Source organism: Macrotis lagotis, chromosome 5 (genome assembly GCF_037893015.1).
Source record: "Macrotis lagotis isolate mMagLag1 chromosome 5, bilby.v1.9.chrom.fasta, whole genome shotgun sequence".
Lineage (NCBI taxonomy): Eukaryota > Metazoa > Chordata > Mammalia > Peramelemorphia > Peramelidae > Macrotis > Macrotis lagotis.
This window is the reverse complement of record NC_133662.1, coordinates 227,360,875-227,375,375: the sequence shown is the minus strand read 5'-3', so window position 1 is coordinate 227,375,375 and position 14,501 is coordinate 227,360,875.

Here is a 14,501-nt window from a genome sequence, read left to right as displayed (position 1 = left end):
ATGAGGTGAATGGGACCTAGTGGAATCAGGTTATGATTTCTTGAAAATTTGGAGGGAATGTGGAATGTTGAAAAACAGAAGAGAGAAATGGAGAGAGGAGAAATCCATGATATTAGAGGAAAAGAGGATGAATTTGGAGATAACTAAAGGCTCATATCAGCTGAGGAAGGCTGTTTTACCTAGGATGAAAATAAAAACCTGGAGACTTCCTATTTGTCCAACTCTTACATTCCTATTTTGCAGGCTGGGTGGTTCAGGGAAAGAATATTTAACTAGGAGACAGAAATCCTGGTGTCAAATACAGTTTCACAAAATATCAGAGTTGGAAAAGATATCAGATGTTATCTCTGTCATGAACCTATTCTACAAAGTCTATTTAAAAACCTCTAGTGAGGGAGGACCTCTCAAGGTGGCATATTTTGCATTTGGACATCTCAGCTGTCTGCAATTTCCCTCTCCCATTTATCCTAAATCTGCACTGATTTTTCCCATCAGGGGCCAAGAAGAATATATCTAATCCTATGGCATCCCTTCAGATAATTATATATTAAAAAAAAATCCATCACATTCTGCTTTAAGTCTTTTCTAGACTGTACATCTTTATTTCTTCAATTGATTTTCACCACTTTGGTCACCTTCATTTGGATGACTCCTGTTGTTTATGTCCTCCATATTTTTATCCAGAGATAAGTTGATCAGAGCAGAACTATGGCTTCCCTTTCTTGGTTACTGCTATGTCTGGCTGTAACAGCTTAAGAGAGAATAACCGTGTTGGCTTCTTCTGGGTCACACTGCTGATTTATTTTGACTTTGTGGTCCACCAAAAGCCCCATATCTTGTTCACACAAACTTGTTATCCAGTCATGCCTACCCTATCTTTTCTTGTCAAGTTGATTTTTTAAAAACACAATTGTAGAACATTAGGTCATACCAGAGTAGCTTAAATTCCCTTTGGGGCAGTTACTAAATTAGAAAATCAAGGGAACACTATAAATATAATATATCTGTGTGTTCTAATCAGGACTTGGTCTGATGCATTTTTAGATCAGTTTGGAGTAGTTTTGTGGGGGGGGAGAGGCAGAAGGTGACGGAATTTCGTCCCACTATTTTACTTCTGCCTCCTGACTTATTGTAACTGAGGCATTCTTTGTAATCACTGATACTTCCATTTCTAACCATTTTTCTTATTTAATTCACTTTTATTTTTACTTTCCATTTCTAACCATTTTTCTCATTTAGTTTCATTCACTTTTATTTTTCTTCCCAGTTCTCTCCTTCCCTCTATTCATTGAAAAGGCAAGAAAAACAAAACCCGTAACAGTGTTCTATAGCCACAGTGCACAGCAAGGGCCAGCATTCAGAACTGCTCTCCATTCTGACCCAGACCTGTCCAGAACTATCTGCATTGAGTGACAAAGCAGCCAGAAGACCCTTGTTTTTGCACCTTCTAGTTGGGATCCCCTGGGATCTCTTTCTTCTCTGGTACTTCCTGCCTTCTTTTTTCTGCCTTGGAACTTCTTGCCTTGGTATCCTATCCTGATCTTCTTTCTGTCCATGAGTGCTGGTAATGTACTTGCATTCCTGGACAGCCCTTGTTCCTAGAAACCACCTACATTTTTCTCTGTCTTCCTAAGCTGCCCTGGACTGGAAAAAAACAACTCGCTGGGATTTTTTCTTGGCAGAAAAGAATTTAGTTTGGTGTGTTTTTTCAATCTTTGTTGAGTAGGGATAATGGGCAAACTAGACTCTAGTGTTGCCTCACCCTCTGCCATATTAACCACTGATGATCTCTTTAATATGTTCTAGAACTTTCCCAGGAATTAGAGTCAGTTTGACTGGTCCAGAGTTTGCTAATTCTATTCTCTCAAACTTTTTTTTTAATCCTTTTTTTTCTGCAATCCTGTGATACTTTTCCTGTTCTCTGTAATCTTTTAAGTACCAGTGACAGTGGCTAAACGATCATATTCACAGTCTTTCAGGACTGTGATATAGCTTATCTAGGCCAAGTGATTCAAATTCAGCAGAGATAGTTGGTGCTATTCTTAGTCTTTCCTGTGACATAGTGGAATGAGCATTGGGGGTAAAGTCAAAGAAGCTGGGTTCAAATCTCACCAGTGGTACTTCCTGAGCTTGTTTTTTTTTTAATTTGTAAAATGAGGAGATTGGACTATATTGCCTCTAATGTTTATACAGGTTTTAAATCCACGATCTTGATGGCTAATGTTATATTGTTCCATTTTGTTCTGTACTTTCCAGTCCAAAGATCATTCTCCTTGGCAGAGAATTCAAAAGCAAGATAAAAATTGAACAGCTCTGCCTTCTCTGTGTTGTCAGTTATCATCTCATCTACCTTTGAGCAGCAGCCCTCTCCCTTCTTTGATCTTCATTCCCTCCCCCCCATTCTAGGATAAAACAAACATAAAATTCCTTTGGTTGTCCCTTAACAGTGTGTTCCCTTTAGTTCATTCTTCACTTTAATATTCCTGATATTGTAAAATAGCAAATAAAATTCAAAAAGATATCAGTAGGTTTGGATCATATGAGCTAGGAGATGAAAGTAGGAATAAATTTAAGCTTTGAAGTCAACATGATGTATAGTAGAAAGACAGCTGGAATTGGAGTCATAGAGCTGGTGTTTGAATCCTGGCTTTTTCCATTTATTACCTGAGTTACCTTGAACAAAAGTCATTTGACTTCTCTGAACCTTAGCTCCAATATCCATAAAATTCCAGGGATTTTATGACAGGAGAAGACACCAGACCCTGAGGTCCTTTCTTGAGCTAAACAGCCTGACATTCAACTACAGAGGGGGCAACTATGATGGGATGGGCATGTTGTTAGAAGACCAGATGTATGCTTGCCAAAAGAACTGTTTTATGGAGAACTCACACAGGGCAAGCACTCACAGGGGGTCAGAAGAAGCCATACTGAGATATCCCGAAGGTCTCATTGAAGAACTTTAAAATTGATTGTGCAACATGGGAGACCCTGGCACAGGACTGCCCAGCATGGCATGCCCTCATCAGTGAGGGGCTGCACTCTATGAGGAAGGTGGAATTGAAGCAGCTCAAAGGAAACATTTGAGTGCCCAACCCAGGTGTTCCCATGGACTATTTGTGCCCAACCTGTGGTAGAGCATCCTGAGTTCATGTTGGTCTCATCAGCCACAGTCGGACACACTGTCATCTATCTCAAACATAGTGACGTTATTTTGGTCTTCTTCGATAAGGAAGGACAAAAACCATCCACCAGGTTAGACTAGTTGATCCTTAAGATCCTTTCTAGCTCTAAATCTGTGATTCTTTGAACTTAGAATCATTTTCATGTTTGCAAATATGGATAGAGACCAGTACAAAAATGGAGGAAGATAGGAAAAACCTAAGGGTTTCAGTGTGAAATGTCTCCCAGAAGCTCATGTAAATCTGAGATGGAGTCACAGAAATATAGTATCAAAAATATGAGTGGTAAAAATTTCCAGGCTCTTTGCCCTGGTTCCAACCATACTTGCAGTTGTTGCTTTAGTCAGGAACACTATATCATGCCCATCCTCAAAAAGTCCTATTTGATACATCTGCTGTATTTGAGTCTAAACTCCTTGAGAAGTTGATCTAAAATAGAGGTCTCTATAGTCCTCCCCCCCTTATTTTCCTATTCCATAGTCTGACTTTTGACCTCATCAAAACCTGTCAATTTTGCCCTTGTAGCCTCTCTGGCATAAAATTTTATTTTCCTCTACAGTAGGTACTTGATAAATATTTATTAATGGGCTTCTAGCATCCTGGTTAAGGCTCTCATCACCTTACACCTGGACTATTGAAATAACCTGCTGGTCAGTTCCACCCTACCTTGCCTCCCACAAGTCTGTTCCCTTCTCCAGATCATCCTCCACTCAGCTGTCAATATGATTTATTTTTTAACAAAGGTCTGACCATGTCCCTCCTCCCCACCCCACTTAATAAACTCCAGTGGCTCCATATTCCTTCTAGGGCAAAATAGAAAATCCTCTGATGTTTAGAGCCCTTGGTAACCTAGACTTCTCGCCCTTATGCCCCCCCCCCACCTCATAGACTTCGATCCTATTACACCAGCCTCAAACCAAGGCATTCCATTTAGAGACCGAGCATTTTCCCTGGCTGTCCCTCATTCAGGAAACCTCTTGGGCCTCATCTTCATTTGCTGACTTCTCTGACTTCCTTCAAGTCCCAGCTAAAAATGCTTTCTTCTCTAAGAAGTCCCCTTAATTCTAGCACTTTCCCCTCTGTTGATTCTATTCAGTTTATCTTCTCTGTAGCTTCATTATTTGCATTTCCCCATGAAGATTCAGTTTCCTAAAGGCAGAGACTGTCTTTACCTTTCTTTTACTTTTCTTGTATGCCTATTGCTTGGTAGATAAAATCGATGTTTATGGACTGACCAATTGATTACCATTTAGTAAACAATGAAGTGCCCACCAGAGAGCAGGGGCTGTGCTAGATACTGTTGATATAGAGTCAACCACAGAAACAATCCCTATCTAATCTCAAGGGTCCCATGTTCTATCAGGGAAGACAATGAGTCTGTATGTCTATCGATGAAAATGCAGAATAAATATAAAATGAAGACATAGTAAGGGAGGAGGGCACTGGTGGGTTGCGGGAGGGATCAAGAAACCTTCATGAAGAAGTTGATATTGAACTACATCTCAACTGGAGGGAGGAATTCTGTGAGCAATTTGGGAAACTCATTTTAGGCCAGTTGAATTTTTCAAATCCTATATAGAGAGTTCATAGAGTGAAGTTGTGTATAAAAAGAAAGGTCAGAAAGATCCTGGTTATAAAGATCTTTAAATTCCAAACAGTGGAGTTTATTGAATAGGAAAGTGACATGGTCATGTCTTTGCTAAAAGAAAATCACTTTCAGCAGCTGTTTGGATGATGGATTGGAATGGGGAAGAGACTCGAGACCCAAAAAATCAATGAGGAAGTGTTGCAATAGTCTAGGCAAGTGATTATTTTTTTAAACAATTAGGAAACTTCGAAAATTGGGGACTGCTAATGGTGCAGAGGATAGAGCACCAGCCCTGGAGTCAGGAGGACTGAATTCAAATTTAACTTCAGACACTTACTAGCTGTGCGACCCTAGCCAAGTCACATAATCCCAATTGCCTCCCCAAAAACCCCAAAGCAATAAAAAAGGGGAATACTTCCAAAAGGAAATGGCTGCCTTGGAAGGTGATAGTATCACCTATCATTTGAATAAGTTAAGCAGAAGTTGTCAATGATGCTTAAGAATAGATTCCTTAGTTAAAAATTTTCTTTATATATAATTGGAAAAAATAAAATACCATTAAAATAAGGATTCTTTAATGGGATGGGATGTTGGATGAGATGACAACACCATCTCTCCCCTCATACTCCATCCCACCTTCTTCCTAGTCCAGTCCCTTGCCCAAAGGCCTCTTTCCAAGTTTGATTTTGTTATTTTTTTTTTAATATATAAAGCCCATCTCCAGATAAGTGGTTCCACATTGTGCCACTAGAGGGTACTAACTTCTAGCTTCTAGTAAGTGTTGGTTCCACTACAAATTCCATCACCCAGAAGACCAAGTCTCTTTCTTGCTCTGAGGGTGGGGGGTTCGGTTTCAGCCTATGGTAGGTTGGGCATTCTCCTGAATCCGGTGATACTGGAGGGAAGTGTTCACTTTCCCCAGGTGAATTCCTAGGGGGGGGGAATGAAGTGAGAGGAGGCATGGGGAGAAGGTCATTCTCACAGAATTCCTCCCTCCAGTTGAGATCTCAAGTTCTAGGATCACCCCATGGCCCTTTTGAGATAGATATAACCCAGGACCTTCAAAGATCTCCAGGAGCCATTTCAGATTTAAATCAGCTCTTTCTCTCTTTTCTTTAGGCAGGAACTAGATAGATAGACCTTTAGGGGAAGGGGTAAAAATTATTCATATTAGATTGGGACTGTCCCCTCATGGGACTTCCCCTTTTCCTGTTGAGGAAGAATGGTTCCTGCTCCAGTATTGGCAAATTCTCATGCTCTCCTACATGTCTTGTTTCATCTACCTTTGTAATATCAATGTATAAGCCCTCTTCTCTCCTCTGACAATATAGACTCTCATGGCCCCATTCTGTAATGGCAATGAGTGTGTTGTTAAAATGTTTGACAAATGCCTCTCCAAAAACCACTGTCACGATTTTAAATTTAGTGTCCATTATTTTATTTTTTTTTTTAGGTTTTGTTTTGCAAGGCAAACAGGGTTAAGTGGCTTGCCCAAGGCCACACAGCTAGGTGATTATTAAGTGTCTGAGACCGGATTTGAACCCAGGTAGTCCTGATTCCAGGGCCGGTGCTTTATCCACTATGCCACCTAGCCACCCCTAGTGTCCATTATTAACATTTTCTTCATTACTTTTTAAAAATTTTAGAAATCAGCAAAACCATAAACCAATTACTGATCTTTAGTGTTGCAATTTACAAGGTGTGAATGTTCAAATTGATAATTTAATAATAATCAGCACCTGCACACATTTGATATTGGTCTCCTTGCCCCAAGTCTCTCCACAGTTCACTTCATCTCCACTCAACTGTCAAATTGATTTTCCCAAAGTGCAGGTCTGATTTTATCAATCCCTCTCCCCAATAAATAAACTCCAGTAGCTCCAGGAACAAATATAAAATTTTCTGTTTGGTTTAAAGTCCTTTCTACCTTCCCAGTCTTACACTCCCTCCCTCCACATACTCTGTAATTCAGGGACAATAGCCTCTTTACTGCTCCTGGTTCCAGGCATTTTCACTGATTGGCCCCTAAGCCAGAAACAGTCTTCTTCCTTATCTCCACCTCCTGGCTTCCCAGGCTTCCTTCAAATTTCAACTAAAGTTCCCTCTTCTAATTTTTTGAAAATTGTATTATTTTTATTTATTTTTCCAATTACATGTAGAGATAATTTTCAATATTCATTTCTGAGTTTTCTTCCTCTCACTCTTCCTTTCCCCTACCCTAGGATGGCAAGCAATCTGATATAGGTTATACATGAACAGTCATGTTACACATATTTCCATAGTGGTCATGCTGTGAAAAAGCAATCAGAACAAAAAGAAAAACCACAAGAAGGGAAAAGCAAAAAGAAAATTTAAAGAATGATCTGCAATTCAGATTTCAGAGCTCTTTCTCTGGATGTGGTAAAGTCCCTCTTCTGCAAAAACCTTTTCCCTAGCCTCCTTAACCTTAGTGTCTTTCCTCTGAGATAACCCCTCGGTTTATCCTGGATGTATTTTGTTTACATATCGTCTCCCCTATTGACAGCTTGAGAGCAGGGATTACCTTTTTCCTGTTTGTTTCCTCAGTACTTTGCAGAATTGACTGCAGTAGTTGTTCGGCACAAACATGCTAGTCAACTGACTGACCATTGGTTGGCCCTCTATGAGTTTCTAGGTCTTGGACTTAAAAGGAATGTTTCTCGAAGCTTACTTGGGGTAGCCTTCCGTTGCTATCCTTCTTTAGAGAGTCCATTCTAAAGTGATCAAGTAATTACCGCAGAGTAAGATGCTCACTCTAAACTATAAAATTCTCAGAAACACAGATTTTTGTCCAGAGCCTTTTGTTCTCTCTGGTCCAGACTTCCCTTTCCCCTCCTTTCTCCCCTTTTCCCTTGCCCCCTCTCTCCCTCCATCTCTTCCTTTCTCTCTTCCCCCTCTTTCTGTGTCTGTCTGTTTTACCTCTTCCCCATTATCTCCCCCCACTCTTTCACCTCTCTTTGGTCTTAATATCTCTCTTAGCTGAATTTCCTAAGATATTTCACTCCCAGAAGGAGAGTTCATTTACTTAGTTTAAGGGGCTTTCCTTATATTTTTGTTGTTCACAAATAGTAAATAGTAGCTTCAAAATTGAAATCCTTTGAATCTAAGATCCACTTTCTCTGGCTCCAAATATTACTTTCTTCCACTACAATGTATGGAATACATATATATATATATATATATATATATATATATATATATATATATATATATATAAAGACACCTGTCATCTTAATCTGGATCCTTCAACTTGCCAAGCCTAGCCTAGGATGACATGAACCATGGCAGCAGTCATGTCTCAATGATTGATATTGAGCTTACAGTTTACACAATCCCTTAAATCTTTATGTGATATCCATCCTTTAAAATTGCAAATGATTTAAAAAACCCCCACTTTTTATCTGAGTCTTAGCATTGATAAGACAGAGAGAGAGAGAGAGAGAGAGAGAGAGAGAGAGAGAGAGAGAGAGAGAGAGAGAGAGAGAGAGAGAGAGAGAGATTTAGACCTCACCCAAGATAAAATTTCCCCAAGTCTCTAGTGCAGCAAGGCTGGAGGTAGGGACATGATCAAAGTACTGGCTCCTCTACATGCTGACTTCTCAGAATCTCTTTCCCTTTGGGGAGCTTTCTCCAATGAGCTTTTGGATCCTATGTCTTTTCTCTTGAAGCTGGAAGCCAAAAGACTAGGATCCTTCTCCCAGGCTCTCTTGAACGGCCCCTTATGAAGACAGTGAGCATTGGGCACTCTCCACTGATGGGCAGTCTTCTGCACCTGGACTCAAGCTATGCTTGTTTATCTTTAGCCGTTAGTTTCCTCATTTGTAAAGTGTTTGGACTAGATCATTTCCTATGTTTTGCTCCAAGCCCTATGAACTATTTAATGGTCTACTTCAAGCTCTCTTATAATAGGACCTATATGATAAAACCACTACAACCAAAAATTGTCTGTGAAAGTGAAAACACTACTCAGGCACCAGTCAGTAGATCTATGTATTCCAAGCATTCAATCCAATCCATTTCTTGGGCCTTTTGAAGTTATAAAGCAATCATACTGCTAACTAGGAATGATGCAGAGACAGATTTTTCTTCATTTTCAGATTTTCCTTGTGTTTTCAGAATACAAAATTCGGGAGGTTTAGGGAAATGACTCTTTTCCTACCATTCCTTCTCCAGATATATATTGCCTGAAATGTTCAAGCATCAAAAAATGCTTTCTCTCAAAATCTACAGATATACTGTTCTCCCCCAAGGAACCTGGATCAACATCATTGATCTGGAGATGTAAAGTCCCTTAAAGTAAAGCAGAATCTACCCAAGTGAGTCTTATCTCCCTCTTTGGCAATAAGGAAGGAGCCAGTTGCAGAAGAGCATGACAGATGCCCCCTAAAGTTTAGAATCATGCCCCAAATCTGTCTTGATATCTTTCCCATTAACCAGCCCTCTTCCCTCCACCATTCATTCTGGCTGATAATTCAAATTGTAACAAAAAGAGATTTGGATTAGACCTAAGAAAACCTCCTGATAGCTGTTCTTTCAAAAATAGGAATGCCTATTCTCTATGTTAAATAGAATGTCCTGATAGATTTTGGGGGGAGCAAGGATCATTTCTAGATATGGGGGTAAGGAAGGTTTCAAGGAAAAGGTGACATGTGACTTAAATCTTGAAGGAGGGAAGGGATGGGAAGGAATGAGGGTAGAATAGAAGAAAACCCTGGGCCTAGAGCCAGGAAGACTTGATTTCAAATAAAACCTGAGACTCTAGGCAAGTCCCTTTGACCTCACCTCAGTTTCCCCATCTGTAACATAAGGAGAATAATAGCACCTCTCTCCCAGGGTTGGGAACAGTGAAAAGATTTGTAAATAGGAATAGGAGAGGGCAAGTTTGGGAGTATAGGAAGGGAAGTATCATGAACTAAAACTTGGAGGGTAGATTGAATCCAGATTAAGGATAGGAGACTAAGAAGTTTGCTCTTTATTTAATGAGCAATGGGATGCCCCTGTAGGTGACTGCTCTTGGGTTAGTGGTTTTCTTGTCTTTCCCTCACTCCTGCCTCCCCATTGCAAGCCTGGCAACTTTACCTTAGATTCAGATCTGTGCTTCTTTGCTGTGACAAAAGAACACTCAACTTGAACTACCACTGCCTTTATTTCTGTCACATGCTTGAATCCCTGTTAGCTAATGGATGCTGACTTGAAAACCACAGAGGATGCCTTTGGCTTTTTCAAGGGTTGTGTTGCTTCCTCTACTTTCACCCTTTTTTTCCCTCCACCACTTCTTCATTTCTTCCTTCCCCCTCCCTCTTCTTCTTCTTCCTTTCTTTAACCTAGGAAAAGTCACTGATCCATGTGGTATAATCATAGATTGTGAAGGGCTGAAAATAAATGCTTTTATTTTGCAGCTGAAGAAAATGAGGCTTAGAGAGGGGACAGCCACACTTAGAATGAGTGGAAAAGCCAAGACTGAGCCCAGGTCATTGGTTATAAATTGAGGGTCTTTCACTTATGCCAAATGTCATTTCAAGGGACTTAAAATTCTTTTGCCACCTGTTCCTTCATGATTGAAATCTCTCAAAGAGGAAAAAAAACCTTTCTTGCCTCAAGAAGAGTTAAAGTTTAAAGGACAAATGCCCATGGGAGAAGTAACACATGTACTTAAATTCACTTGAAGACAGTGAATTTGTCTTACACAGATCCTTCCCTGTGAGCAAGTTTCAGCAAGGGTTGGGATGGGGTAGAATGAATAATCAAAGGGCATTATGGGTTTGAAGTTGGAGGAGGATACAAGGGAGGGGAAGACCCAGAAAAGGGAGATTGGTGAACATCCTAGGTTTGCTTCAGGATTTTTTGACTGCTGGACATGAAGGAGGTAGTTTGGGGCAATGGGGAATGGATGGGTGGTCCAATGGATTTGGATTTAGCAGGGTTAGTTCTGGGGGAACATGATAGATGATAGTTCAAATTTTTGAATGACTGTTATTTGGAAAGAGTTGATTTTCTAGACTCCAGACAATAATATAGGAGACAAAACTAGGCTTAACATTGGAGGAAAACTTCCTAAAAATTGGAGTTATCCTGAAGTACAATGGGTTATCTTGGGAGATGGTGGGGCTCCCCTGCCCAGTGGAGATTCATAAACAAAAGTTTCATGATGACTTGTCAGATATAGATAGGATTCCATTTCAGATGTGGTTTGGACACAGTGACCAATGAAGTCTAATATCTTATAGGAATTCTTTTTAAGATATGACCTTTGAAATTTTGTGAAATCATCTGTCTCCCAATAAACAAGAGGACAGTCCAGTGTCTCCTGTATCTCTCCTGGCACAGTGCTAGGGGCAGGACATACTGTAAATTTTTGCTTAATTGAATTTAGGAAAGTTTGAGGGAGATATCAGAGGTGTAAAGTTTGAGGGAATAATAATACCTCACATTTATAAAATGCTTTAAGATGCAGAGTGCTTTACAAATATATTAGATTTTTATTCTCATAGAAACTCTGGGAGAGAGGTGTTGTTATTCTCTTTATGTTACAGATGGGGAAACTATGGCAGAGATTAAAGTGATTTGCCCAGAATCTCAGGTTATATTTGAAATCAAGTCTTCCTGGCTCGAGGTCCAGTGCTTTATTTTTATTTTTATTTTTATTTTTATTTATTTATTTATTTTTTTGCAAGGCATTGGGGTTAAGTGTCTTACCTAAGGTCACATAACTACCACATATCAAAAGTCTAAGGTCAGATTAGAACTCAGATCCTCTTGACTCCAGGGCTAGTGTCATCTAATTATCCTTAGGCCCAATGCTTTTTCCACTTTGCCACCTGGCTGACTTGTTTCTTTTGGTAGAGATTTTATAAAATGTATACTATTATAAATCTCATCTATTCTGTTTATTTTTGGGTGGGTCTTGAAGGCTCTGGAGGAGAAAGTGAGGCTGGTGACTTAGCACAGTCCCCCTCAATCAAATCCAATTCATGTGCTTGTCATGGCATCACCTCCCTGATGTGGTGGTCTTCTTCGAGAATGAAGGACAAGCATCATCATCAAAGTTGGGGATGGAGGTGAAGCTGAAGGCTGTGCAGCTCAGTTTAGGGCTGCATCTCCTCAGATCTATTGCTTCCTTCATCTTCTCCTCGTACCACCCCCGCTATGCCCACAGGTCAGGATTTTCCCCTGCCGCCACCTCAGGCCAGGCTCTTGACTTGGAACTTGAATGCTTTGCCTCTACTCCCTGCCCTGGTTTTCCCAGTTTCTTTCAAGTTTCAGTTCAGATCCCAGCTTCTGTCAGAGACCCTTCTCAGGGCCCCTTGCTGCTGCTGCTGCTGCTGCTACTCTATTGATCTTATATCCATTACATGTTGTATCTCCCATTTATTGTTTCTTCCCCTTTTCTCAGGGTTGTGACTTGCCCAATGTCACACAGCTAGTAAGTGTTGGGTGTCTGAGACTGGATTTGAATTCATCTCCAGACTGGTGCTCCACCCACTGCACCACCCAGCCTGCTACAGACAGGCATTCATATTGATTAGCCACCTATTTGTGTCAAACCTGTGCTGAGTTCTGGGGTACAAAGAAAGGTGTCAAATGAATCCTGCCCTCAAGGAGCTCGCCCTCTGATGGGGAAGACAGGAAAGGAAGCCGAAAAGCTGTACCTGGCTTCCTCCCTCTGAGGCCTTGCTTTTCACCCTCCTTTTCTTCTCTCCAACAAGATCTGTAATTAGCAAGTCTTATGTCTAGCACAAGGGTCTCAGATACACAAACACACGCAAGAACACACAGATACAAAGACACACAGAAACACACACAAGGACACACAGGTACACACAAAGACACGGATACAAACACACACAAAGACAGACACACACAAGGACACACAGACACAAACACATACAAGGACACAGACACACAAACACACAAAGGCACACAGAGACACATTCACATGGACACACAGATACAAACAAACACAAGGACACAGACATACAAATACACAGACACACACACGGAGGCACAGACACACAAAGACACACACAGACACACAGATTTCAAATCAGCTTTAAAGACTGATAAATAGATGTTTGTACAGAATGAGTTTGCATATGTATATATGTCTATACATGTACATGCACATACATGCAACATATTCATATTTGTGTCTAATGGCAGCATCTCTAGGGCAGGGAGGGTGGGAGGAAAAAAGGGAAGAAAGAAATTTACACTAACTTTAATATATATTTCAAAGGAATAGCCAGTTGTCCATTCATCATTATCATCACTATCACATCATCATCATCATCATCATCATGAATTAAGCAGAAGGAAGCTCCAGGATACCCTTTGAAGTTGGGGAAAGTTTTAACTAGTGATTCCTGGCTTTAGTGGTTTCTAGTTGCTGAAGAACTGTTATTTGGTCAGTGGCCCTCTCCCTTTTGTATCTCCCCCTCCCTCTCCTTCCTCTCTCCCGTCCCCTTCTTTCTCTCACTCCCCCCCACCCCGGCAGAGCCGTGGTCTAACTGACCGTCTCCAGTCTTCACAGTGTGCTTCTCATCCCCCACTCTCAGCCTGGTCAGCCCCACCACATTCATATGTACCAGAAATCATGATCGGAAGGACCTCCCCCAGCACAGGCCTGCAATGTCCGTCCCCACCTTTAATACCAGTATTAAAACTTATCTCCACCAAGAAGATTAGCCTGGTTAACCCTGATCCCCAGCAGTGGCTCCTTTCTCCATCGCCTCCCGTCCTCAGCTGATCAGTGTAGCCTGTCGTTTTTCATTTTGGGACATGGTGCGACAGAGGTGGGCCCTGAGAGTCCTTGCTCCTCTGCTTTCTCTTCTGAAATGCATGGTAAGTTCCTGGGGGAAAATAGTCTTCATGGCTTCTCTTTCCATAGGCAAGTACCAGGGAACCCTGGATTCGGGGAAATGAAGCTGTTATGCTCCAAGGGAAAAATGGGGCTTTGTCCTAGTTTGCCAATATTGGGGGGTTGCTTCCTTCCTACCAGGACCCATCCATCCCCAGGGTCCCTAGGGCTCCCGATCTTCCTCTAACCCATCGCCCAGCTGCTCCTGGGCTGATTAGGGGTACAGTCTCAAGGGATGGTGAAGAATGAATGCCTGGATCCTGGACACAAAACATCTCTCTTCTGGACCAGCCTTCTCCAAAACCAGGGGTTCAAGGGTCATATCACTCATTTTCCTAGTCCCCAAGTCAGATTTTATTGTGCTCTTCCCCCACCCCCATCTCTCTCTCTCTCTCTCTCTCTCTCTCTCAGTAAGGCAATGGGATTAAGTGACTTGTCCAAGGTCATACAGCTAGGTAATGATTAAATATCTGAGGCTAGATTTGAACTCAGGTCCTCCTGACTCAGGGCTGGTGCTCTATCTACTTCACCACTTAGCTGCCCCCGTCTTTTCGGTTTTTGTTGTAGAAGATATAAATTTCTCAGCTATGGCTCTGTGGAGGCCCTGGATTTGGATCTTGGCTTTGCTTTTCATGTGTAGCCTTAGGAAAACAGCTTCATCTGTCCATGCCTCAGTTTCCTGATCTGTAAAATAAGGAACATGGATTAGATGATTTCTTAGATAGAGTTTGAACTCTGAATCAGTGCTTGCTGACCAACCATCCATTTTGTAAGACTTGTAAAAATAGGACTCTCTTGGAAAGAAGGAGGGAAGGAAAGAAAGGAAAGGAAGAGAAAGAAAAAAGATTATTAGATGTGT